This window comes from Lithobates pipiens, unplaced genomic scaffold (genome assembly GCF_037356315.1).
Source record: "Lithobates pipiens isolate NorthernLeopardFrog02 unplaced genomic scaffold, aLitPip1_a1.2 Scaffold_1, whole genome shotgun sequence".
Classification (NCBI taxonomy): Eukaryota; Metazoa; Chordata; class Amphibia; order Anura; family Ranidae; genus Lithobates; species Lithobates pipiens.
In genome coordinates, this window is record NW_027507685.1 from 16,677,259 (window position 1) to 16,702,588 (window position 25,330).

The window sequence follows — 25,330 nt, forward strand, 5'->3', positions numbered from 1 at the left end:
CCACATCTATACCCTACACCTCCTACAACACCTCTGCCTGTACATGCACCTCCTAATCCTACCTACACCTCATATAACTGTGCACAGCCGCTCCAGCCTTAGTACATCTTCCACTCTGTATTTTGCCCTCCATAGCTCTACTGATCTACTTCTACCTTCACCTCATATAACCCTACTTTTACCTCCTACCTTTACCATTTTTATATTTGTGTAATAAATATATATATATATTATATTGCATGTGTGCTTGTCAGTTTACCCTGGCAGAATTTGATTTCTTGGCCATTTTTCAGAGAATATGAATAACACAAAAGCTTTTCTTTCACTCCTGGTTAGTGTTTGGATGAAAACATTTATTATCAATAAACTAAATGGTGTTTAGTTTCTGTTGTGATTATGATTTTAAAAGAGTACCCAAATGACCCTGCTCAAAAGTTAACATACCCTGGTGATTTTTGGCCTGATAACATGCACACAAGTTGACACAAAGGGGTTTGAATGGCTATTAAAGTGTTTGTAAACCCTTACAAACCACTTTGACCTACCGGTAAGCCTAGATTAAGGCTTACCTGTAGGTCCAAGAAATATCTCCTAAACATACACGGTTTAGGAGGTATTTACAAAAAGGACAGGCACCGCTGTCTACGGCGAGCAGGCGCACCATTGCCGTTGGCGGCATGCCGCTACTAACGGCGATATGAAGAAAAACGTGCATGGTGAAGTCGCCAGAATAAAGCCATTACTAGGCAAATTCCACAAAGTATCCCGCTTACAGTGCGCCAAACCGCACAGAAAGAAGCCTCAGACCTTCTGGCACAAAGTCATTTGGAGTGACCATAATTGAGCTTTTTGGCCACAACCATAAATGCTTCATTTGGAGTGGAATCAACAAGGTCTATGAGGAAAGGTACATCATTCCAACTGTGAAACACGGAGGTGGATCGCTGATGTTTTGGGGATGTGTGAGCTACAAAGGCAAATGAAATTTGGTCAAAATTGATGGCAAGATGAATGCAGTGTGTTATCAAAAAATACTGGAGGAACATTGGCATTCATCAGCCAGGAAGCTGCCCACGGGACGTACTTGGACATTCCAACATGACAATGATCCAAAACACAATGCCAAGTTGACCTGTCATTGGCTACAGCAGAATAAAGTGAAGGTTCTGGAGTGACCATCTCAGTCTCCTGACCTCAATATCATTGAGCCACTCTGGGGAGATCTCAAACGTGCCGTTCATGCAAGACAGCCCAAGAATTTACAGGAACAGGTGGCTTTTTGCCAAGAGGAAGGTGCAGCTTTACCATCTGAGAAGATAAAGAGCCTCATCCACAAATGCCACAAAAGACTTCAAGCTGTCATTGATGTTAAAGGGAACAATACACGGTATTAAGTAGAGGTCGACCGATATGCTGGCCGATATTTGGCGTTTTTTAATTAATCGTCGGCCGATTGTACTGTTAAAAAAGGCCGATGATATATTCAGCGCGACTTGCAAATGACTTAAAGCGGGATTCCACCCTTAAGTGGAACCTCCGCTGATCGGATCCCTCCCCCCCTCCGGTGTCACAATTGACACCTTTCAGGGGGAGGGGGGTGGAGATACTGTCAAAGACAGGTATTTTCACCCACTTCCGGGCATAGACTCCCGTGGGAGTCTACGCCATTTCCTGCCCTGCCGCGCTGTCTGCTGGGACACACACGGGTCCCAGTGACAGCGCAGAGATTTCCTATTTCGCGGCGCAACTCGCGCATGCGCAGTAGGGAACCGGGAAGTGAAGCCGATTCGCTTCACTTCCTGATTCCCTCACCTAGAATGGTGACTGCAGCAGCCGAGAGCCGAGCAATCGATCGGCCTCGGCTGCTAGCATCGCTGGAACCCGGGACAGGTAAGTGTCCATTTATTAAGTCAGCAGCTGTAGTATTTATAGCTGCTGGCTTTTAAAATTTTTTATTTTGGTGGAATCCCTCTTTCAGTAATAGAAGTCAGTGCAAGTTGCCTGGAGACTTGTCTCCTCTCTGGGCAGTCTGCCAAAAAAAGATCAAAAAGATACAATGTTTACACTTGAATGAATGAACTCAACTCAGTGTGTAGTGTTCTCAGTTTAACCATTTAAAGCGTGAGTCCACCGGGACTCCGCGTTTTTTTTTTTTTTTTTTTTTTTTTTTTTAAAAGCCAGCAGCTACAAATACTGCAGCTGCTAACTTTTAAAATAGTGACACTTACCTGTCCAGCGCGCCCGCGATGTCGGCACCCGAAGCCGATCGCTAGGTCGTCTGTCGGGTCCTGCCGCCGCCATCTTGGGTATGGGAATCAGGAAATGGAGCCTTTCGGCTTCATTTCCCTACTGCGCATGCGCGAGCCGCGCGGCGCAATCCGGGCGGTCCCCGCTGCCTCTGGGAACTGTGTGTTTCCCAGCAGGCAGCGGGGCACTTGCGCAAAGGGGCGGGCAGTTGCGGAAAGGGGCGTAATCTACGCCCCTTTCCGCAGACAGCTATCCCGGAAGTGGGTGCAGTTACCTGGATTATCCAGGTAACTGCACCCCCCTCCCCCCTGAAAGGTGCCAATTGTGGCGCCGGAGGGGGGGAGGATTCCGATGAGCGGAAGGTCCACTTTAGGGTGGACCTCCGCTTTAAAGACTAAATCTTTTTTGACACTTGATGCTTACAAATAAAAATCCTGTATTTTCTGCTAGAAATTCACTTAGAACCCCCAAAACTTATATATATTTTTTTAGCAGAGATCCTAGGGAATAAAACAGCGGTTGTTGCAATATTTTATGTCACATGGTATTTGCGCAGCGGTCTTTCAAACTAAATTTTTTTGGGAAAAAATACAGATTTAAAAAAAAAAAAAAACACACACAGTAAAGTTAGCCCATTTTTTTTCATCCAAAAGTTTTGATTACCTGTTGTTATATATATATATATATATATATATATATATATAATAATTTTTTTTTTTTTTTTTTTTTTTCATTCTAAATTATACATACAAGTGAACTGTTTGGATGTTTGTTTTGTTTAATAAATGTAAGAAATTTTCTGTATCACTTAAGGCTGCTTTCACACTGGAGCAAGCAGGCGTTGACGGTAAAACGCTGCCAGTTTTAGCGGCACTTTACCATCATTTTAGCGGGGCACTTATAATTCAGCTAGCGGCCCAGGAAGGGGTTAAATGTGCCCGTGAAGCGCCGCTGCCAAATCGCATTGCAGGTGCTTCGGCAGCGGTGCCCATTCATTGCAATGGGCAGGAGTGGTGGAGGAGTGGTATACACCACTCGAAAGATGCTGCTTGCAGGACTTTTTTTTTTTTTTAACGTCCTGCCAGCACATCTCCTCAGTGTGAAAGCACTCGGGGCTTCCACACAGACTGCAGGGGAGCCGTTTTTCAGGCACTTTACAGGCGCTATTTTAAAGCGCCTGAAAAACGCCCCAGTGGGAAAGGTGTCTAACTGTTAGATTTTATGAGATGAAGGAGAAAAATTAATCGGCCTAACATATCGGCCCAAAAAAATCGGCATCATATATAGGCCATGGCGATTTCTAAGTATCGGTATCGGCATCAGCCAGAGAAAAACCCATATCGGTCGACCTCTAGTATTAAGAACTGGGGTATGTAAACTTTTGATCAGGGTCATTTGGGTAGTTTTCTGTTTTAATTATGATTTAAAGAGTAAACGCAGTTCAATTGATGATAATAAATGGCTTCAGCCAAACACTAACCACGAGTGAAAAATGTTTTTGTGTTATCATTCATATTCTCTGAAAAATGGACAAGAAATAATAAATCACTGCTGGGGTAAACTCATCAGCAAAAAAAAAAAAAATAAATAAAAAAAAAAAAAAAAAAAAAATTATATATATATATATATATATATATATATATATATATATATATATATATATATATATATATATATATATATATATATATATATATATATATATATATATATATATATATATATATATATATATATATATATATATATATATATATATAAAATTTATTATTATATAATTTTTCTCCTACCTGTACCTACTTCTACCCGTACCTACACCACATATAAACCTACCTCTCCTTGTACATACACCTCCTAATCCTACCTTTCCCTGCACGTACACCTCATATAACCCTACCTAAGCTGTACATATACCCCCAATACCTCCTCCTTACCAGGAGCTGTCGGCATACACTAGAGTAGGCTGTGACATGAGGATATGTGTTGGTGGAGGAGAAAGCAGTGTGTGCTTTGTATGTAGACAACAATGTTTCTGATCTTCTGTTTGGATCTGAGGTCACGGGGGGGGGGAGAATCATCCAACTTGCTTTCGATCAGCAAACCTAGGTGTGTTGGGTGAAAGTGGGCATCATCCTGTGATCTTATCATTTGCTTGGGATAAATCCCTTGACACCTGTAGTCCCAGATGCGCTGTTGTTCTCTTGTCACTGTAGGCGGTCTTGCTCTGAGGGCCCATTCACACGTTTTGTATGTGTTAAGGCAGTCCATTCATTTTTAATGAGCTGGCGTCACACTTTAATACACCTGCAGCATCCACAGCACATGCTGTGTGTATTGTGGAGCATTGTACTGCAGGTGTAATGGGGTGTTGTTATAAATACATGGCACAGCCAGTCGTGCTTTAATGTACCTTGTTTAAGGCAACTTGTCTGAGTGAAATGGGCCTTATGTGTGGTGCTGGTGATGGCGTGTATAAATAGAATCTATAAGCAGGATCTCTATGCTGGACCTAGGCATCGGACACGGCTCTTGTTTAATGGGTGTGGTGCAACAAACATTCTACAGATGCTGAAAGATGGGCAGCTCGGCGCACATGTGTTTATCTGACATTTGTTAACGAGTCTGAAAAACAAGAAACCATCAGATCGCTTCTTTCATTTTTCAGCCTCTAGTGGGATTGAAAACGAGGATATTGTTACTATGGTTACAGGGGGGAGATTTACTAAAACTTGCACACAGAATCTGGTGCCACTCTTCATAGTAACCAATCGACTTGTTCAATTAAGCTTTGACAAGCTGGTTACCATGCACAGCAGCGCAAGATTCTGTGTGCACCAATTTTAGTAAATCTCTCCCCATGCTTCTTTGGGTTATCATTTATTCTTTTAGGCATTTAAAAAAAAAAAAAAAAAAAAAGCTTTTTAACCACTTCAATGCCGTGCCCTTTACCCTCTTCCTGCCCAGACTGATTTTCAGCTTTAAGAGCTGTTGCTCTTTTATAATGGCAATTGTGCGGTCATGCATTACTCTACCCATATTACGTTTTTTTTTTTTGTTGTTTTTTTTTTTTTTTTTCTTCCCCCCCCCCCCACACACAAATGGAGCTTTTCTTTTTGTGGTATTTAATCACCACTGGGTCTTTTTATTATTTTTTGCTAAAATGTAGAAATGACACAAGTTTGCTAATCCTCTTTCTTCGTAAATTTTAGGTCAAAATGTATTCTGCTACCTTTCTTTGAAAGTAACCCAAATCGGTGTATATTATTTAGTCTGTAGGACAGTTGGAGTCCATAAACTATGGTGTGTGTGTGTGTATATATATGAAAATGGACCAATCCAGAATTGTTTTGCGTTTAAAAAAAAAAAAAAAAAGACCCTGACCTTTTCCAAATACGCTGTGGCTGAAAAAAGCATAGATGTGAACGTGTCCCATAGGAAACCATTTAAATGAACTGTAGTGCGTTTCTGCAAAAAGCACCAAAAACGCATAGATGTGAAACAGGTCTGATGCCCCATACACACGGTCGGACTTTCCAACCACAAAATCAGTCGGATTTTGACCGAAATTTGTCTTGCATACAGTCGCACTAAGTTAGAAAGGATGAACCATCGCTCCAAGGTAATCCTCGAGGACTGAAGCTCTGTCTCCTATTGATGAGCCCCAGGTGCTGACCATTACACACACACTGAGCAAACAAGCAGGACAAAACTCTGGATAGCCGCACACTGGAAAAAGACTTGAAATCCCATCTTTAATTGAAACAACGTGGGTCACATCAAAAGAAAATCAAAAAATCCACAGCAAAAGGTTGCATTTCGCACCGCAATCAGTGCTTACTCATCTCTGATCTTTCAGAAAGAGGTGACGTAAACCATGTACGACGGGGCTATAAAGAGGCCAGTAGCCAATAGCTTTCGTCTCTAAATTTTTTTCTGAGCATGCGTGGCACTTTTGGCGTCGGAATTCACTACACGGGATCGGAAAAAGTCAGATCAGATTTTGTTGTCGGAAAATTTTAGATCCAGCTCTCAAACTTTTTCCGTCGGAAATTCCGACAGAAAACGTCCGATAGAGCCCACACACGTTCGGATTTTCCAACAGCATAATCCGATCAGACTTTTTCCGTCGGAATTTATGACCATGTGTAGGGGGAATTAGACGTTTAGTGACATAATGGGGTTAAAAAATGAAAATTAGCCCTTCATAGTACAAAAAAGCAAATAATCACCCCTGTAAGGGGTTCTTTTTTTTTTTTTTTTTTTTTTTTAATACTGTAAAACTGTGAAAGTAATATTTACAGTAGTGATTATTTGCGCTTTTTTTGCTTCTTTTTTGTACTATAAAGCAGGGGTCTCCAACCCCCGGGTTGCGGCCCACTACCAGGCTGTAGCGTCTTTGTAGCCATGCTGTGGATGCGGCGTGTGGCATGAGAGAGCCTGGCACATCAGAGGCGGGCAGGTATGAGAAGCTGGCAGGCAGAGATGACATCTCTCTGCACCTGCCGTGCATCACAGCACTTCTGCCCTCACAGAAATGGCATCGGAGGTGCAGCAGGGAGCAGAGAGATGACCTCTCTCACCGCTGGCCCCGCATCACCGCTCTCCTGCCCTCACTCAAGAATGACCACTGCACAGAGGCATGCCTCTGTGCTAAATGAACCAGTGCCACCAATGCAGTGACAATCCACATCTGGTGGCACTGACAGGCAGCGTGGCATTCATCTGGTGGCAATCAGCGTGGCAAGTGACATTCCTCCATCTGGTGGCGGGGGACGTGGCAAGTGGCATTCCTCATCTGGTGGGAGGCAGTGTAGCATTCTCATCTGGTGACAGGCAGCTTGGCAAGTTGCATTCCTCATCTGGTGGCAAGCGGCATTCCTCTGGTGGCAGACAGCGTGGCAAGCGACATTTCTCATCTGGTGGTGGGGGACTTGGCAAGTGACATCAAGCTGCTTCTGCTGGCAGGCAGCGGGGCAAGTGACACGCTCAGGGCTCCCACTGATTCTGCATTATGGTGAGTTGAAATATTAATTTTATATTACAATGTAATAATAGAAATAATGCGCTTCAATCATCCTGACACCATAACAAATATGGCGCTTTGATGATTGAAGCACCAGCTATTGCTCTAATAAATTCCCGGGCGAAAAAAAACGCTTAACCCCCCCCCCCCCCGTGTGCGCCACCAACGCCTCTCCCCTCGGCATTGGCACAATTTTATTTTGCGCAGCCGCTCCCCAGTGCCAAAAAGATTGGGAACCGCTGCTATAAAGAGCTAATTTTCGTTTGGCTTTTTTTTTTTTTTTACCCCATTATGTTACTGGCTGATTGATCGATTATGAAAATCGTAATCAACAAATTTCATAATTGCTTAGTTGACGATTAATTGATTTGTTGTTTCAGCCCTACTATCCTTCCCCTCTAATCTACCCTGCATTATGGTAATGCCCTCACTACTTTACACTACTGTCTGGCGCTAGGTTTTTTATTTTTTTTATTTTCTCTGTAAACCGCACCTTTTATGTTTATGCAGTTACTTTGATGAAATACGCTGTTAACAGACCAAAGTATTCCCCAGAGACATTTGAACAGAATGTATCATTAAAAATGATGTAACAAAGACATTTTCTTGTCATGACATGTACCTGTAAGGTAGCTGATAGACATGCTGCTGGCCTATCAATCCGGTATTGCTGGTTATTCATAGCAAAAGATTTTCACCCAAATGCATTTTTTGTTCACCTGAGCTAACCCTAAAGCCGTCCTTAGCCAAGTCGTAAGCCGAACGTTCTGGCGATCAAAAAACACAAATGGCGCATCCTTTTTTTGCTATCGTTTAGTTATTTTAAAGATTCAGCATGTTGGATCAGGCACTTTTAATTGGGGCAAGAATCGGCTTTGGCACTCTAATCATGTGAAAACTGAAAGACCTGACTATTGACAAGAATTTCCTTTCGATTTTCGACTTGACTATGGCCTGCTTAAAGCGGAGGTCCACCCTAAAGTGGACCTTCCGCTCATTGGAATCCTCCCCCCTTCCGGCGCCACAATTGGCACCTTTCAGGGGGGAGGGGGGTGCAGGTACCTGTACAGTACAGGTATCTGCACCCACTTCCGGGATGGCTCTCTGCGGAAAGGGGTGTAGATATCTGCAGAATCTACGCCCCTTTCCGAAAGTCCCCCGCTGCCTGCTGGGAAACACACAGATCCCAGAGGCAGCAGGTCCATCCTCATTGTGCAGCGCGACTCGCGCATGCGCAGTAGGGAATCGGGAAATGAAGCCGAAAGGCTCCACTTCCTGATTCCCATACCCAAGATGGCGGCGGCAGCACCCGAGAGATGATCGAGAGATCGGCTTCGGGTGCTGACATCGCGGGCGCTGGGCGGGTAAGTGTCCTTATTTTAAAAGTCAGCAGCTGCAGTATTTGTAGCTGCTGGCTTTAAAAAAAAAAAAAAAAAAAAAAGACGGACTCCCGCTTTAAGGGCTCTTTTAGAAGGGCAGCCAAGGGAGGTAAAAACTGTTGGCTGAGCGATGTGACAGGGCTATACACATGCTTTACAGCTGCAGCGTTTTTTTTTCCCTGCTTGTCAGTCTCGCCTGTTGAATTTTAATGTAGCCGCACCACAACCATGAGCTGACCGCTTGTCTCACAGTTGCGGAGCAGTCCCTTATCTAAAGTTACGATTTTAAAATGAAAGTAAACCATGGATCACATTTCAGAGGGCAGTTAGAACTGCTGCTTGTCCGAAGGAGCCCTAAGGCTGGTTCACCCTGGTATGACAAATGCTCAGACATTGGAAGCTCATGTCGCATGACGTGTGAAAATCAATGTTTTCCTATGAGAGGCGTCTTAACTAGTTTGACTTTAAAATTGCTTCCTGCACTACTTTGGTCCAACTTTGATCCTACTTCAGCCCATTGAATATCACTGAATTCTGATCGCCGTCTTAACTGTTCCGACTTTGGCATGCGACTTGTGCTGTGTTGATCTTAAAGGGGAACTCCACGCCAAATTTTAAAATAAAAACTGGCATGGGTTCCTGCTCCAAGAGCATACCAGGCCCTTCAGTCTGGTATGGATTTTAAGAGGCACCACCACACCGAAAAACGGCAAGAGTGTGGGGACGAGCGAGCGCCCCCTCCTGAACCATACCAGGTAGCATGACCTCAACATGGGTGCTTTGGGGCAGGGGCCCCCAAAGCACCTTGTCCCCATGTTGACAAGGGGCGGGGAGCTTATCATAATCTGGATACCCCCGCTAACAAGGGGGGCCCTCAGATCCCCCCCCCCCCCCATGTGGATGGATATTGGGTACATCGTGCCCCTACCTATTCACCTCCAAAAAGCAGTGAAATGTAAAAAAAGCCGCTTTTTGACAAGTCCTTTATTGAAAATGGCCCATGTCACCTAAAAAAAAAGTGTCAAAAATAAAACGCAGTACATAGGTTTTTAAAGCAATTTATTAAGATAACTCCGGCATCTCTTCCGACTTCCTCTCCAGCTCTTCTGCCTCTGCCGGGTCTTCTCCGCTGTCTTCTTGCTCTTTTGCTCGGTCTTCTCGCTCTTTTGCCAGGTCTTCGCCACTGTCTTCTCCCTCTGTTCTTCATCTGATGCTGACTCGACACTCTTCCGCTCTAATGCTGGGTGCGCAGTGTGCCACTACTTATATTGGCATGGGGTGGGGTCACTGGGTGATGTTGTCATATGGAGGCTCCACCCCCTTATGTCGTCACCACCCTTTGCATGATGGGCTGTGATGTCATAAGGGGGTGGGGCCTCCATATGACAGCACCCGGTGACCCCGCCCCATGCCAATATAAGTAGTGGCACACCGCACACACAGCATTAGAGCGGGAGAGAGTGTTGAGTCGACATGTGAAGAAGAGCAGAGAAGATAGCGTAGTAGACCCGGCAGAGGCAGAAGACATTGCCAGAGGAGCCGGAGAGGAAGTCAGAAAAGAAGCCGGAGATGTCTTAATAAATTACTTTAAAAACCTGTGTACTGTTTGTTTTTGTTTTTTTGACATAATTTTTTTTTTTTCTTGGTGAATGGGTAGGGGTACCCAATACTCTGGAAATGGAGTGAGTACAAAGAAGGGCAACAAAGCTGATAAAGGGTCTGGAGGATATTAGTTAGGAGGAAAGGTTGCGACGCTTGAGAGGGGATATGATTTCAATATACAAATACCATACTGGTGACCCCACAATAAAACTTTTTTTCTTTAACAAGACTCGTGGCCACTCATTAAAATTAGAAGAAAGGAGGTTTAACCTTAAACTATGTGGAGGGTTCTTTACTGTAAGAGCGGCAAAGATGTGGAATTCCCTTCCACAGGCGGTGGTCTCCGCGAGGGGCATTGATAGTTTAAAGAAACTATTTGATAAACACCTGAACGACCGCAACATACATGGATATACAATGTAATACTGACATATAATCACACACATAGGCTGGACTTGTGTCTATTTTCAACCTCACCTACTATAACTATTTGGTGAGGTTTTTTTTTTGTTTTTTGGGACAAATTGTTCGTGTAGTTAGTGGTAAATCATAATGAATATTTCCCTGATATGAACATTTACAGGAAAGGGATATAAAAAGATATCCAAGAAATTTAGAATGCCAAACTCTAATCAAGAAGTGGAAAATTATGGGTTCTGTTTTAAACCATGGTCAGGTAGACCAACTAAAATTTCAGCCACAGCTGCCAGGAAAGTTCGGTATGCAAAGAAAAACCCACATATAACTTCAGATGAAATATTAGGACTGAAAACGTGTGGCTGTTTCAAGGTGTACAATAAGGAGGCACTTGAAGAAAGATGGGCTGCATGGTCGAGTCGCCAGAAGAAAGCCATTACTACGCAAACGCCACAAAGTATCCAGTTTACAATACGCCAAGCAGCACAGAGGCAAGCCTCAAACCTGGCAAAAATTTAATTTGGAGTGATGAGACTAAAATTTAGCTTTTTGGCCACAACCATTAACGCTACATTTGGAGAGACATCAACAAGGCCTATCATGATACTGAAATGGATCGCTGATGTTTTGTGTGAGCTACTAAGTCGCAGGAAATTTGGTCAAAATTGATGGCAAGATTAATGCAGTATGTTATCAAAAAATACTGGAGGAACCTTTTGCAGTCATCAGCCAGGAAGCTGCGCATGGGACGTACTTGGACATTCCAACATGACAATGATCCAAAACATAAAATGCCAAGTCGACCTGTCATTGGCTACAGCAGAATAAAGTGAAGGATCTGGAGTGGCCATCTCAGTCTCCTGACCTCAATATCATTGAACCCCTCTGGCGAGGTCTCAAACGTGCCGTTCATGAAAGACAGCCCAATAATTTGCAGGAACTGGAGGCTTTTTGCCAAGAGGAATGGGCAGCTTTACCATCTGAGAAGATTAAGAGCTTCATCCACAAATGCCACAAAAGACTACAAGCTGTCATTGGTGTTAAAGGGGGCAATACATGGTATTAAGAACTGGGGTATGTAAACTTTTTGATCAGGGTCATTTGGGTAGTTTCTGTTGTGATTTATGATTTAAAAAAAAAAAAAAAAGTAAACATAGTTAATAATTAATGGCTTCAGCCAAACACTAACCATAAGTGAAAGTAAAGTTTATCATTCAGATTATCTTAAAAATGGGCAAGAAATCAATTCTGCTAGAGTATGTCAACTTATCAGCACAACTATAAAATATTTGTGTGTGTGTGTGTGTGTGTGTGTGTGTATATATATATATATATATATATATATATATATATATATATATATATATATATATATATATATATATATATATATATATATATAATCTCTGAATTACAACGGTTTTTATATATGCCTCCCACTTTTTAAGGGACAAAAAGTAATGGGACAATTGGATGCTCAGCTGTTCCATGGCCAGGTGTGTGTTATTCCCTCATTATCCCATTTACAAGGAGCAGATAAAAGGTCCAGAGTTAATTTCAAGTGTGCTATTTGCATTTGGTATCTGTTGCTGTCATCTCTCAATATAAGATCCAAAGAGCTGTCACTATCAGTGAAGCAAGCCATCATTATGCTGAAAAAAACAAAACAAACCCATCAGAGAGATAGCAAAAAACATTAGGTGTGGCCAAATCAACTGTTTGGAGCATCCTTAAAAAAGAGAGACTGCACTGGTGAGCTTATCAACACCAAAAGACCCAGAAGACCATAGAAAAAAACTATGGTGGATGACTGAAGAATTCTTTCCCTGGTGAAGAAAACACCCTTCACAACAGTTGGCCAGGTCAAGAACACTCTCCACGAGGTAGGTGTATGTGTGTCAAAGTCAACAATCAAGAGAAGATTTCACCAGAGTGAATAGAGAGGGTTCACCACAAGATGTAAACCACTGGTGAGCCTCCAAAACATCTAGGCCAGATTAGAGTTTGCCAAACAACCTCTAAAAAAAAGCCTTCGCACTTCTGGAACAACATCCTATGGACAGATGAGACCAAGATCAACTTGTACCAGAGTGACGGGAAGAGAAGAGAGTGGCTAAGGAAAGGAACTGCTCATGATCTAAAGCATACCACCTCATCAGTGAAGCATGGTGGTGGTAGTGTCATGGCGTTGGCATGTATGGCTGCCAATGGAACTGGTTCTCTTGTATTTATTGATGATGTGACTGCTGACAAAAGCAGCAGGATGAATTCTGAAGTGTTTCTGTAATATCTGCTCATATTCAGGAAAATGCTTCAGAACTCAGTGGATGACGCTTCACAGAGCAGATGGACAATGACCCAAAGCATACTGCGAAAGCAACCAAAGAGGTTTATTTTAATTTTTTTAAGGGAAAGAAGTGGAGTGTTATGCAATGGCCAAGTCCAATCACCTGACCTGCATCTGATTGAGCATGCATTTCACTTGAGGAAGACAAAACTGAAGAGAAAATGCCCCAAAAACAAGCAGGAACTGAAGACAGTTGCAGTAGCGGCTTGGCAGAGCATCACCAGGGATGAAACCCAGTATCTGGTGATGTCTATGCGTTCCAGACTTCTTCACGCTGTAATTGACTGCAAAGGATTTGCAACCAAGTATTAAAAAGTGAAAGTTTTGATGGATAATTGTTAATCTGTCCCGTTCACCTGATTGGGATGTAAATACCCTCAAATTAAAGGTGAAAGTCTGCAGTTCAAGCACATCTTGTTCGTTTCATTATAAATCCATTGTGGTGGTGTATAGTGCCAAAAAGATTAGAATTGTGTCAATGCCCCAATATTTATGGACCTGTCGGTGTGTATATCTGTCATTTTTGTGTATAGAGATACAGGGGGAAAATGATTTGACCCCCCCTAAAGATTTTGAAAGTTTTCCCACTTACAGAAATGGAGGATCTATAATTATCATTGATATTTTGTCTCAATCATTTAAAATACATCTGTCAAAAATCCAGAAAAAACACGATACAAATGTTATAAATTGAGTTGCAGTTCAGGGAGTAAAATAAGTATTTGATCCACCTACCAACCAACAATATTTCTGGCTCCCACAGACTGGCTATAGTATAGTATGTGGTACACAGATTAGTCCTGTCAATTTAAAAAGGTGCTACTAGCGAGAACTTTTATGTGTAAATTGTAGCCTATTGCCAGCAACGGCACTTTTCCAATCTGTGCGACACCGACTTTGTGGCACCTCACAGATTGCCAAAAGTAGTTCTTGCACTACTTTTGGCAACTTTTGGGGGCGATTTCAATAGACCTCTGTGCATGAACCTGCACAGATGTCTTTCAAATTGCCCCCAAACTCGCACTGAAATGTGGGTTTAAAATCAAACCCGTGCTCAGTGTGAATGAGGGCTCAAACCTCAACATCATGGGCAAGACCAAAGAGCTGCCAATGTTTATCAACATTCCTCAGTGCTAGGAGATAGAGATACATTGTATCTCTCGTATCTTTTAGATCAAAGGAATGAACGTGTGTGTGTGTGTGTGTGTGTGTGTAAGACCCCTTTCACACTGGGGCTGTGCCATAGTGGCGGTAAATCGCCACTTTACCACCGTTTTTAGCATTTATTTTTTCAGTCACTGTCGGGGCACTTTTAACCCCAGCTAGCGCCGAACAAAGCTTTAAAAGCGTTCGTGTTGCGACACTGCCGAATTGCTTTGCAGACGCTTTGGCAGCATGCCCATTCATTTCAATGGGCGTGGCATTTTGGGAGCGGTGTATACACTGCTTCCAAAGATGCTGCTTGTAGGACTTTTTCTCCCATCCTGCAAGTGCACCGTGCCCCAGTGTGAACACTTCGGCTGTGAAGGGGATCTAAATAAGGTCAGTTTAACCACTTAAAGACCAAACATTTTTTATCTGACATTCATTTCTTACAAGCTAAAATCAGTATTTTCTGCTAGTGAGTGTGCGCACACACACACACACACGCACGCGCGCGCGCCACGAGAATCGTGATCTTTATGTGAAGTAAAAAAATTGGGATTCTAATTTTAGCCAGAATCGTGCAGCTCTAGGATCAGCCCAGAACTACATGGGAGGAGCTTGCAAATGATCTCAGGTCAATTGGGGCCAAAGTTGCCCAAAAAAAAAAATGGCCGCAAGGTCCTCTTCCCGAAGAAGACACATACAGGCCCGTCTGAAGTTTGCAGATGAACATCTAAATCATTCAGAGAAGAATTGGGAGAGTGTGCTGTGGTCAGACAAGACCAAAATTGAGCTCTTTGGCATTAACTAGACTCTCCCTGTTTGGAGGAAGAAAAATTCTGACTGACGCCCCCACAACCCCCCCAGAACACCATCCCTGCAGTCAAGCACGGAGGGGGAAACATTATACTTTAGGGCTCTGCTAAAGGTACGGGCCGACTGTGCCACATTAAGGAGCCAATGAACAGGCCCATGTATTTTAAAATCTTGGACCAGAACCTTCTTCCCTTAGCCAGAACAGAGCATGACAGTGACCCAAAACATACTGCCAAATCAACAAAGGAGTGGCTCAAGAAGCACATTTAAAGTCATGGAGTGGCCTAGCCAGTCTCCAGACTAATCCAGTGGCAGCCTGTCCATAAGGGGCACGGGCCCCCTAATTCATGTGCAGGGTCCTGGATGCATGGATTTCAACCTAGTACTAAGTCATGTTTTGCTTGGGGATCAAATATTTTACTCACTGAACTGCAACTACAATTTATAATATTTATATTTTGTGTGTGTGTTGTGTGTATTTATTTATTTATTTTTTTTCCTGGATTTTTGGTTGATATTCTGTCGCTATTTAAAATGCACCCATAAAAAAAATTATAAGTGGGCAAAGTAGTAGTAGTGGTTAAAAAAAATAAAAAAGAACCACTTCCGGTCCAGAGGCCTTTATACATACAGCCTTGGCAGGAACCACTAGGAATGGATGCCCACTGCTGTTCCCATGGTCTCACTTTCCACTGGGGAGCCTGGAACTGCTGTAAGCCATCAGGTTGGCTGTGCACAATTGAGATGGAGGAACATCCGTTTCCCCGACGAACTAAAGCAATGCAGCCACGATGCACACGTAATGTAGCACACTATGACACACAATGCACTGCTGTGCATTGTGGTACATTGCATGAGGGAAAATGCTGCATGTGGTGTTTTTTTTTTTTGGCATAAGCTCTCCAGCAAAATGTATGAGACAAATCACTTAAAGTGGCCCTTACAAACCACTTTGACCTACAGGTAAGCCTAGATTAAAGCTTACCTGTAGGTCCAAGAAATATCTCCTAAACCTATATGGTTTAGGAGATATTTTCCCCGAAGACAGACACCGCTGTCTACGGCGCATGTGCTGTAGACAGCGGCGCGCAGGCGCACTGAGCGTGGCGGCATCGATGACGAAGATGCCGCGTGTCTCGGCTCCCGTGCGCACGCGTGGGAGTGACGTAATCGCGGCTTGGCCGAATGACAGCGGCGGAGCTGCGAGACCCCACCAAGAAAATGGATGCGCCGGACTACAGGGGACAGCGGTGACTTTGCTGGCTCCTGTGTCCGGTAAGTGACACATAATGGGCTACTATGCGATGCATAGTAGTCCATTATGCTTTACCTTTGCAGGTAATGAAAGAGGAAGTAAACTCATCAGGGTTTACTTCCTCTTTAAGACTGACTTCATTTTGTTAGTGGTTCTAGATTTGCTAATACATTTTAACACTCCCCTCCCCACAGACTGAAAATGCCTTCTTTACCTACTGTACCCATTCATCCAGAGTTGTGTTTCACTAATACAGGAGGTGTTTTATTGGCCAAATCACCAGGTGAAAACCCAGAGGGGAAAAAAAAAACAACGAAAAAAAAAAAAAAAAAATGTAAGGACTAATGCGCACAACCAACTATCTACTACCTTTTAAAAAAGCCAATATCTAAAAAATGTCGGGAAGCTGCCAGCATATAAAAGTGAATAGGAATATTAATGATATGTGGCGCTACCTCGCCTAAAATACTCCATATATATATATATATATATATATATATATATATATATATATATTATATATATATAATGCCAATAAGTAAAAAAAATAGTGATCTTCATAAGAAAGTTCAAAAAAACGAGGTGCAATCCACTTCAAACAGTACAAATCCACCAATGCTCTTGTGATCCAGGGTGCGCCCCTTGTTTCCCCCAGCCTCTCACCTCCTATTAGCGGCCACATGACGCTGTATGTATACTGTCTGTTACCCTCTCATCCACTCCTGTGATCTGTTTGCTTGTAATTAGTGGGTGTGTATAAAAGGTCAATGTTCCATTGACCTTTTAATGAAACATTGATCATTATTTACCTATAATGATCCTTGCACTTGGCCATCCATTCCTCCGCTTCAATTTATATTTTTAATCAGTTGGATCAACTCAGCCCAGCCAGGCACCTGGGATCTTTTCCAGTAGATTGGAATGAGGCAACAAGCAGCATTAAGAATGCAGACTAATGCATCAAAGAGGAAGTAAACCCTGATGGGTTTATTTCCTCTTTGATTCCCTGCAAAGGTAAAGCATAATGGGCTACTATGCATCGCATAGTAGTCCATTATGTGTCACTTACCTGACACAGGAGCCAGCAAAGTCACCGCTGTCCCCTGTAGTTCCGAGCGTCCATCTTCTTGGTGGGTCTCGCTGCTCCGGCGCTGTGATTCGCCGGAGCAGCGATGACGTCACTCCCGCGCATGGGAGCAGACACTCGCGGAATATCGCCGGGATCTGCGGCGTGCCCAGTGCGCCTGCGCGTCGCTGTCTACGGCACACGCGCCGTAGACAACGGTGGCTGTCTTCAGGTAAATATCTCCTAAACCGTATAGGTTTAGGAGATATTTCTTGGACCTACAGGTAAGCCTTAATCTAGGCTTACCTGTAGGTCAAAGTGGTTTGTAAGGGTTTACAACCACTTTAAGTCTATAGTGACTAATTGGAATGGATGGTATGTGTAACAAGCATGGGGGAGTCTGGGACATCAATATCGAGAATCAACTTAATTTGTGTCCGGATGTTCTGCCATAAGGGTTGTAGTTTAGGACATTTCCACCATATATGAAGGTAAGTACCATGCTGGCCACAGTCCCTCCAACACAGACCAGATCTAGTAGCATAAATCTTAGCCAGCCTAGTAGGTACCCTATACCAGCGAGTCAGCAGCTTAAAGCTGTTCTCTTGCATCTGTTATGGTTAAAGCGGAACAAGTTGGGTTTCAGTAAATCTGTGCTGCAGGTCTCTCTCCCACTCTTTGACTATAGAAGGATTTCACAATGGGTCCCTTTTTGACTGAAGCCATTTATACATCACTGAAATAGTGAGGTATTGGGTCTTTTTCCATACAAAACAAAAAAAGTAAAAAAAATAAAAAATATTGACGTTCTCCCAGCTCAAACCACGGGGACCCTCTCAAGGGTGTTAAGGGGGAAATTGGTGGTAAAAGTAGCCCTTGTCTATTAATGTCATTCCACAAATGGAGGAAGGTGGGGGAAACCGGATTCTGAGAATGTTGGTGGAGAGCCATGGAGCATGAGAAGTTGCGTTCAATCAGGAATTTCTCCATGGGAACCCAAATGTTATCCTTCACATGGTGATGCCAATCTAAAATTCTCTGTAAGGCCATGGACTCATAACTGCATATGGCTGGAATACCTAGGCCATCTAACCATTTAGGGAGCTGCAAAATGCATAGAGCCAGACGTGGCCATTGATTGTTCCAAATAAACTATATGAAAAGACTGTAGGTAATTAGGAAACTCTGGACGGCCGCACTCCAAAGCTAAAACGGTGCCTGTATTCAAAAATAATCAGGAACACAGCAAGTGACATCACAGCAAAAGGTACCTTATTTTTGAATAAAGGCACCGTTGTAGCTTTGGAGTGCGGCCGTCCAGAGTCTCCTAATTACCTACATTGCTTGCATGTTGTGGCTCGCACCCGGATCTCTTCACCTGGAGCAATCATCCCAGTGTTCTCAGGATCTGCTTTGAGCGGTGGTACACATCTCTATATGAAAAGACTTTTGAGGCTCGAAAAGAAGGATCGGGGCTGTGAAATGGGTACCATTTTTGGAAGTTAAAAAGGATCCTGGGTAATATAGTCATTTTTAAACTACTAACCCGGCTTATCCATGAAAAATAAGTTTTGTCCCAGCTTGACAGGTCTTTCTGTATGGCGGTAAGCAATGGAGCGTAATTCTAGGCATACAGATTAGAACAATGTTCTGCAAGATGTATGCCCAAGTGTTTCAGAGAGGACTGGCCCCAGGAGAAGGAAAATTAAGTTTGCAACTGTGTACGCATACCAGACGGAACCTTGAGTGCTAGAATATCGGATTTACTGTAGTTAATCTTAAAATTGGAAAGCTGGTGGAACTTCAGCAGCTCTGCCATAATGTTAGACAGGGATACCTGGGGATTGGTCACATAGGACTTGGTCCATGTAAGCGGAGAGTTTGTGTTCAACAAAGCCTATGCAGACACCCTGAATATTTGTGTTTTGTCTGCTTTGAGAAAGCAGGGATTCTAAGGTGAGGAGCAAAAATAAGATGGGACAAGGAACAGCCTGACGTGTTCCATTCCTAATAGGGAATGGCAGTGAAAGTGTTCCTTTTGAACTTTGACTTGAGCCTCAGGGCAATAGTACAGAGCTGCAATCCATAAAAGCATCTTTGGGCCCAGTCCCAGGCTGTGAAGGACAATTCGAAGGTAAGTCCAATCCACCCTGTCAAATGGCTTATCATCATTGGTGTAAAGCAACTGTCAGGGCGAATGCGTAGCCTGCGATCGGGCCCAGTGGATGGTTTGTGTTGCCCGAATAGAATTATCCCTGGCCTCTCTCCCTGCGATGATACCCGTCTGGTCAGGGTGAACAACCTCCGGCAAGATAGGCTTTTAGCAATTTGCCAGGTCCGTATTCAGGAGGGAAATTGGGTTATATACTTTGCCCAATAGCTCTTTCCCTTCCTTTGGGAGAACTGTGACATAGGCCAAGAGTGATTCCCATGGCAACCTTTTGGCTAGGGTATTGAATTAGGAGCACATGGGGTGGAAAGGAGAGGAAGGAATTTTGCATAGTAGGCGTTTGTGAAGCCATCTGGGCCTGGGCTTTTCCCCTTAGGAAGTTCTTTAACAGCCACCATCAGTTCAGCCGTATTAATAGGAACATCCAATTTGCTGGTTTACTGGGTTGGAAGCCTCAGAAATCCCGCCTCCTCTAGATATTAACTGCTTCCAGACCAGCCGCCGCAGTTTACTGGGGCAGGTTGGCACCCCTGCGCGAAACCACGTAACTGTATGTGGGCTCGCGGGGTCCGGATAGCAAGCAGGGGGTGCCGATGCTCGTGGCAGATGGTCATGTTGACCGCCAGCCACAAGCGATCGTGAGCTGGAGACACCGAACAGGGACGGATGTGTGTAAACACACACTTCCCTGTTCTGTTCTAACAGGAGTGACAGATCATGTGTTCCTAGGAACCACGATCTGTCACTTCCTGTAGTTGGTCCCTCCCCCTTCAGTTAGAATCACCTACCAGGGAACACAGTTAACCCCTTCACTGCCAGTGACATTTTTACAGTAATCAAGACATTTTTAATTACACTGATTGGTGTATTAATGTCAATGGTTCCAAAAATGTGTCCGCCATAATGCCGCAGTCACGATAAAAAAATCACAGATCGCCGCCATTACTAGTAAAAAAAAAAAATTATGATCTACCCCTTTTTGTAGATGCTATAACTTTTGCGTAAACCAATTAATATACGCTTATTGTTTTTTGGGGAAAAAAAAAAAATAATAATAATTTTTTATATTTTTGGGGGATATTTATTATAGGAAAAAAATGTTGTTGTTTTTTTTTTTTTTTTCAAAATTTTCACTTTTTTTGTTTATAGCGCAAAAAATAAATACCCCCCCCCCCCCAAAATAAAAACCTGAAAGACAAAGGCATAATGCGCTAGTATGTATAGCATACTAGCTCATTATGAATTACTTTCCTTAGATTGATGCCCCTGCACCGCTCTGGCCAGCGAGATCGCTCCCAGAGTTACTTCTGGGTATCACAGACTCCAAGGCTGGGATTGGCCGGAGCTGCGATGTCGTCACTCCCGCACATGCGTGTGGGAACCATCGATAACGGGATACTAGCTGAAGCAACGGCTTCAGTGTGCATGTGCCGATGTCAGCACATGCTAATATAGGGAATACCTCCTAAACCGTGCAGGTATATCCGGGGGAGCTACAGGTAAGTCTTATTTTAGGCTTATCTGTAGTCAAAAGTGGTTGTAAAGGGTTTGCAACCACTTTAAATGCTTTACTGTTAGGTGTTGCTTCTCCTATGCATACCTCAACCTCTGTTATTTCTACTGTAGATGTGTTCCTCAATCTCTGTTCTTTTCACTGTAGAGTTTGTACTCCTACCTTATCACTCCTGACAAGGGGACAGCAGCCATTCTGAACCAGTGTCTGTGGAACCCTGGGATTCTTCCAGAGGTTGCTAGGGGTTCCTTGAGTTGCAGCTGATTTGAGTTCCTATCTGATGGTGCCTACATAGTTTTGGGTGCAATGCCACTTGGCAAAACTAGTGGCATGATACCAAAGTTCTTTTATGCTGTCTGTAGGGGTGGCATTCTGGCATCCTCTGTAGGGGGACTCTTCCCGTTGACCTCCTGATTAAATTCAGTTTTAGCAGGGATTTCTTGAGACCTGACAATTATTTCAAGGGTTACTTTGGGGTAAAAGGGTTGGGGAAAAAACTGAGGATCTAAACCCATGATGTGCAAGCCCATTATAAGTGGAGTTGCAGTTTAAAAAATAATTTGAAATACAATATATTAATGACTGGCAATACTATAAAGGCATAGGGAACACTAATAGTTCAAATTCATTTAAAACTTTCAGCTCTTAAGCAGGATGACCAGCCCCATTCACAAATACTTTAATGACAATGCAAACATTCCAGCAGGGAGGGTGTGGAAGTGCTGCATGGCATACTATATTTAAAGGAATCCTAAAGCTTGGTACACACTGTTCTTACTCGTTCAACCCAGCAGGCTGAATGAAAAAAGACTGAAGAGCTCAGGAGGAGCCGCTGTACTAGCTATGAGATGTTAGTACAGTGATCTCCCCCTGCTGAGCTATTTTGTTCCCTTTGCCAGAACATACTGGTCAGGTCTCTGAGCTTTTGGCTGAGAGCACAGTTCGGATAGCGATCGGCATACCTTTTTCATTCATGCCCCTTTCACAGAAGCCAGGTGACTCTTGTTGGACCGGCTGCCGTATACATGGGTTGAATTTTTGAACAGTTTCTAAAAAAAAAAACAGCCAATGCTGCCCAATTATTATTGTGTACGGCCCTTAACTTAAAGTGATTGATTGAAGTCTTTGTTATTTAAAAAAAGCGAAACAAAAAAAAGTTATATAGATATAACAACAGTAGTTTTGCACAGAGCAGCCCGGATCCTCCTCTTCTCGGGTCTCACTAAGCACTCTTGGCTCCTCTCTCCTGCCAGATGCCCCCACAGCAAGCAGCTTGCAATGGGGGCACCCAAGCGGATGTGCTCCTGAGCTGTGGCTGTGTCCATTCATGCTGCAGCGTGGCCCCACCCCCGCCTCCCCTGATTGCCTCACAGACTGTGATTGACAGCAGCAGGACCCAATCAAGACTGACTCCCGGAAGAGGCAAGGCTCTCGTGGACATCGCTGGATCGAGGGGAGGGGGGGGGGGCTCAGATGAGTATTAGAGGGGGCTGCTGCACACAGGTAAAAAAAAAAACCTTGTGCCTTTACAACCATTATAAACTGGCCATGCATTATACAATTTTCTTGTATTTTCTTATGGATTTAACTTCAACTATGTAGTGCAAGGGCCTGCCTGATTAAATTGTGTAGGTTTGACCTCCTATATGGTTTTGGTAAATCTAAAGGGAAAATTGTATTGTGTATGGCCAGCCTCAGAGGCAGCCATTGTTGCTTCTCTTACTGAAAATGCTAGTTGCCTGGATGCTAGTATGAAGATAGGTGATTTTATCTTTACTGATATGCATTCTTGGTTGAGGTCAGCATGATGGCCATGCAACTAGCAGGATGGTCAGCAATGGCAGCCTTCATATTCCTAGAAAAGCTTTGTTTTAACCTGTAAGTAGCTCCCACCCTTCAAAATCCCCCTCACACTGTTGTGCATGGAAGGTCAATAACCACAGGAGAATGAAAAACAAGCACAGAGCTCTCATTGGATAGTAGTATAACTTCAGTGCTTACCACAAAATAGACGCAGTACGTGGTTTCCAAAAGTCCAACATTCCAATGATCATACTGTACTAAATCATGGTTGTTTAGAAAACAGTAAAGCCAGAACATGAACAGCTGGACAATTAACATTTAAAAAAAGAGGGGTTTGCAATGGCAGTTTGCATGTTTCTCCGATAGATTTTAAAGTTAACTACTTCCGGTCCGCCTGCCTGCGATGTACTGACGGACGGCCCATACAGGCACAGCGACATACTGGTACTCACCTCTCCGCCGGCTTCAGGGAGTTCCGTCGGAGATCCGGTGACGTCACGGACATCAACGTCACTGGACTCCTCTCCCCTTCCCCAAGTGCCTCTGTCTAACGAAGGGAAGGGGGGAGGAGTCCAGTGACGTTGAAGTTCTGATTGAACGTAATGCGTACAGAGGAGGAGCTACGTCTGACGTCATGGCTGCTGCCCTATTGAACTAGCACGATTGTCGGCTTTACCTGCTGTGTTTTTATCATCTTTATGTGAGTAGTTTGTTTGAACACCAAAATCAAATCCTATACTTAAGTGGTGAGCACTTAGATCTTTTCTTTCTACCCATGACCTGGCATCCTTGCTGAGATCTAAGGAGACGTGAGAGAAGTTTATGGTTCGCGTTAACCCTTTTGATACCCGCTTGCATGACCACCTGTTTGTACAGGGGTCCATGCCATAAGGTGAGAGTGATTAGTTAGACCGGAGGTGGAGGGATTGTCGCGCTACTGTGGAAAAAAAAATTACTTCCGTCAGTGCTACAGTTTGAATTTAAAAAGTATTTGTGTGAACTGGGAAGTTAAGTCATGGATTGTGGAAACTAACTAGTGTCGGGTGATTGTATATAGTGTATACCACATTTACCACTGACTAATGCAGAATTGCAATACAAGGAAATCAGCTAAAAGTAGTTGGATCTGTATGTGCGTTATAATTAATCGTTATAATTAATTTGTGCTCAGGGTATGTGGAAGAACTTGACTTCTTGGCCGTTTTTCAGAGAATATGAATGATAACACGAAAAATTCTTTCACTCATGGTTAGTGTTTGGCTGAAGCCATTTTATTATTAATCAATTGTGTGTTTACTCTTTTTAAATCCTAATCACAACAGAAACTACCCAAATGACCCCGATCAAAAGTTTACATACCTTGTTGATTTTGGTCTGATAACATGCACAGAAGTTGACACAAAGAATGGCTATTAAAGGTAACCATCCTCACCTGTGATTTGTATGCTTGTGGTGTGTGTGTGTGTGTGTGTATAAAAGGTCAATGAGTTTCTGGACTCCTGACAGACCCCTTGCATCTTTCATCCAGTGCTGCACTGATGTTTCTGGATTCTGAGTCGGGGGGGGGGGGGGGAAGCAAAAGAATTGTCAAAGGATCTTCAGAAAAAGGTAGTTGAACTGTATAAAACAGGAAAGGGATATGAAAAGATGTGCAAGGAATTGAGAATGCCAATCAGCAGTTCTCAAACTCTAATCAAGTAGTGGAAAATGAGGGGTTCCATTGAAACCAAACCAGTCAGGTAGCCAAACTAAAATTTCAGCCACAACTGCCAGGAAAATTGTTTGGGATGCAAAGAAAAATCCCACAAATAACTTCAGGTGAAATACAGGACTCTGAAAACATGTGGTGTGGCTGTTTGAAGATGCACAATAAGGAGGCACTTGAAGAAAGATGGGCTGCATGGTCGAATCACCAGAAGAAAGCCATTACCATGCAAATTCCACAAAGTATCCTGCTTACAATACACCAAACAGCACAGAGACAAGCCTCAAACCTTCTGACACAAAGTCATTTGGAGTGATGAGACCAAAATTTTGCTTTTAGGCCACAACTATAAATGCTGCATTTGGAGAGGAGTCATCGAGGCCTATGATGAAAGGTAAAACCTTTCCTACTGTAAAACAGGGAGGTGAATCGCTGATGTTTTGGGATGTGTGAGCTACAAAGGCACAGGAAATTTGGTAAAAATTGATGGCAAGAGGAATGCAGTATGTTATCAAAGTACTGAAAGAACATTTGCATTCATCAGCCAGGAAGCTACGCATGGGATGTACTTGGACATTCCAACATGACAATGATCCAAAACACAAGGCCAAGTCGCCCTGACATTGGCTACAGCAGAATAAAGTGAAGGTTCTGAAATGGCCATCTCAGTCTGCTGACCTCAATATCATTGAGCCACTGGGGAGATCTCAAACGTACAGTTTATGTAATACAGCCCAAGAATTTACAGGAACTGGAGGCTTTTTGCCAAGAGGAAGGTGCAGCTTTACCATCTGAGAAGATAAAGAGCTTCATCCACATATACCACAAAAGAATTCAAGCT

At 43.3% G+C, this 25,330-nt stretch overlaps 1 protein-coding gene across 1 annotated transcript in view; it reads left to right on the top strand.

The window, feature by feature from the left end:
• TMEM164 (transmembrane protein 164) overlaps positions 1-25,330 on the top strand; it is a 96,439-nt gene that overhangs the window by 847 nt on the left and 70,262 nt on the right. The window lies entirely within an intron of this gene.